The following is a 3,365-nucleotide window of genomic DNA, read 5'->3' as shown; positions in this document are numbered from 1 at the left end:
GACTTTTTAGAATCTGTAATAAAAATTCTACGGATTATACTGATTTAAGAACTTCATAAACCAGTTTCAGAAACACTGAACTAAAAATGTATTAACAAAGATGAACACCAATGATGACAACACAGCAGAAAAGTAATGTTAGTGACTTACAGCGAAAGCACTTTCAAAAATGGAATCAGGATTTCTGAGAACCAATGCGTGTAATGCGTGGTAGATTTTTTTATTTTTTATTTTTTAACATATGCATCACTTTTTCTTGGCAAAATACCGAGACAGAAAAGAAGATAATAAACCCAGATTTAGAATATTAAATGTATATTTAAAAACAGAAGGGTTAGATCTATGTTGCCCACTACAGCAGCACTGACCACACATGATTATTTCAAATTAAATTTGTTAACATTAAATAAATTAAAAATTCCATTCCTCAGTAGCACTAGTTGCATTTCAATTATTCAATGCCACGTGTGTCTAGAAGCAATTTTGTTAGAGTATTTCCACTATTTTCCAAACTTCTATTGGACAAAATTGCACAGAGACAAAGGAATAAATAAATTAGGAAAATAATAAAATAAAATCTTTGTTAATGGAAGACAGTTTGAGTTTTGCATTAAAGAACTTCTACCACTGGTACTGATTACTATAGCAAGTTTACTCTAAATATATGCAGGGTATTTTGAAAATTAGTATTGTTTCTTTTGAAAAAAGTAAGTATTGAAGACATGGAAATGCTCATATTTATTATTAACAAATGTAAGAAATGAATGTTGTGCCTATAGCATTATTCATTTGTAACCATGAAGCATTGAAACTGAAGACAATATGCCACAATGGAATTTATCTTATTGCACTATTTTAGAACTTTCTTGTCTGTCATAAATTTTATTCTCTCATCACAAAAGACAATTAGGTGTAAACAATGTTTAAAGAAGCTGCAGGGGTGAAGGGAAAACTTCCTCTTAGCCCTTTAAAGGTTCATTGAAAATCAAGTGACAACAGACAGATTAATAGGAGAAAGGGGATACCAATTTTTATTACCATACATAGGAGGAAAACCACAGAGTGATTACTTCCACCCCTCCAATGTGGTACAGATGCTGATATGCTCTTGTTGGGGAAAGGGAGACGGGGAAGTGCGGATGATTTTAGGGAGGTAGTAAGTGCTTGTTACAGGAATTCAACGGGCAGGAAGTACACTTACAATGGCCTGGAAAAAGTCTGCTGGACCCACAAAGCAGACAATAGTTTGTGACAAAAGTTTATACAGGTGTGTGGACAGAATTCAGCCTTTCTTCCTATCATGTGGGTTTAGTTAAGGAGAACTGAGGGAAGGGACCAGAAGCAAACATTTTCTTTGGCGGGTCTGAACTTTAGGGAAGTAATGTAACTTCAGAGAACAACTCCATGCTGAGCTTAGGGAGAGACAGAGGACTGGGAGATAGGAGGAGAACGAAGGTAAAAGAGAGCTTGAGGTGTCTTCTTCAGTTCAGCATATTCAAAACTCCACATTTTTAGATATCAGTTTCTGAGTCCCAGCAAAACCTTTTATTAAATATATGTCAGAATGAAATGGGCAGGTATCAAACTATTAACAAATTATAAATTTTCACAAAAAACTCACCCATGCAATAAGCGCCTGGATTGAGAAAGAGTATCAGCACTGGGGAAATCTCTGTCACTTCCTTTTCAGTCACTACCACCCCAACAAGGTCACTACTAATATTGCTTCTAACACCAGAAATTCTTTTTGACTCTTTTATAATTTTATGTAAATGCAATAAAATTTTAGTTTATTTTGTTAAATATATAGGCTTTTGAGATTCTGCTATGACTTTTCTTGAAGTAGGAGCTTATATCTTCTTATTGCTTTTTAATAATTTATTGTATAAATATTATATGTCACAATTTATCCATTCTACTATTGATAGACATAAACATTTGGGTAGTTTTTGATTTTTGGCTCCTACTCTGGTTAATGTCTCATGGGCTGGAGTGAAATTTTTAGGCGATATTGTGATATGGTTTGGCCGTGTCACCACTCAGTTCTAATCTTGAATTCTCACGTGTTGTGGGAAGGACCTGGGGAGGACACAGGGACACGTCTTTTCCTTGCTGCTTTTGTGACAGCAATAAGTGAATATAAAGAGGTGTTCCCCTGCATAAGCTCTCTTTTTCTGCTGTCATCAATGTAAGATGTGACTTGCTCCTCCTTGCCTTCTGCCATGATTGTGAGGCTTCTCCAGCCACATGGAACTGTAAGTCCATCAAACCTATTTCTTTTGTAAATTGTCCAGTTTGGGGTATGTCTTCATCAGCAGTGTGAAAATGGACTAATAAAGTAAATTGGTACCAGTAGAGTGGGGCACTGCTAAAAAGACACCCAAAAATGTGGAAGCAACTTTGGAACTGGGTAACAGGCAGAGGTTGGAACAGTTTGGAGGGTTCAGAAGAAGATAGAGAAATGTGGGACAGTTTGGAACTCCCTAGAGACTTGCTGAATGGCTTTGACCAAAATGCTGATAAGGATATGGACAATGGTGCGCGCTTCGGCAGCACATATACTAAAATTGGAACGATACAGAGAAGATTAGCATGGCCCCTGTGCAAGGATGACACCCAAATTCGTGAAGCGTTCCATATTTAAAAAAAAAAAAAAAAGGATATGGACAATGAAATCCAGGCTGAGTTGGTCTGGTGGAGATGAGACACTTGTTGGGAACTGGAGCAAAGGTAACTCTTGCTATGTTTTATTAGATACTCAGTAATGGGATTGCTGGGTTAACTGGTAGTTCAGTTTTTAGCTCTTTGAGACATCACCACACTATTTTTCACATTCGATGAAATAATTTACACTCCCACAAACAGTGTATAAGTGTCTCTTTTTCTCCACAACCTTGGCAGCATCTGTTATTTATTGACTTCTTAAAATAGCCATTCTGACTGGTGTGAGATGGTATCTCATTATGATTTTGATTTGCATTTCCTTAATAATCAGTGATACTGAGCTTTTTAAAATATGCTTGTTGGCTGCATGTATGTCTTCTTTGGAAAATGTCTATTCATGACCTTTGCCCATTTTTTTTAAATGCACTTCTTTAGTTTTTGTTTACTTTAGATTGGTGCAAAAGTAATAATGGTTTGGGTCATTAAGAGTAAATTAAAAGTAATGGCCATAACCACAACTATTTTTGCACCAACTTAGTAAATTTGTTTATTAACTTTGTTTATAAGTTCCTTATGGATGCTAGATATTAGACCTTGTCAGATGGATAGTTTGCACATTTTTTCTACCATTTTATAAGTTGTCTGATTACTCTGTTGATAGTTACTTTTCCTGTGCAGAACTCTTTAGTTTAATTACATCC

General features: G+C 35.6%; 1 non-coding gene across 1 annotated transcript; it reads left to right on the top strand.

The window, feature by feature from the left end:
* The first annotated feature begins 2,537 nt into the window (after positions 1-2,537).
* LOC140710160 (U6 spliceosomal RNA) lies at positions 2,538-2,644 on the top strand. Its single transcript, XR_012091120.1, has one exon. It is a non-coding gene; the product is annotated as a U6 spliceosomal RNA (small nuclear RNA).
* Positions 2,645-3,365: the final 721 nt, after the last annotated feature.

Source organism: Chlorocebus sabaeus, chromosome 24 (assembly GCF_047675955.1).
Source record: "Chlorocebus sabaeus isolate Y175 chromosome 24, mChlSab1.0.hap1, whole genome shotgun sequence".
NCBI classification, from domain to species: Eukaryota; Metazoa; Chordata; class Mammalia; order Primates; family Cercopithecidae; genus Chlorocebus; species Chlorocebus sabaeus.
This window is presented reverse-complemented; position numbering and strand designations above follow the sequence as displayed.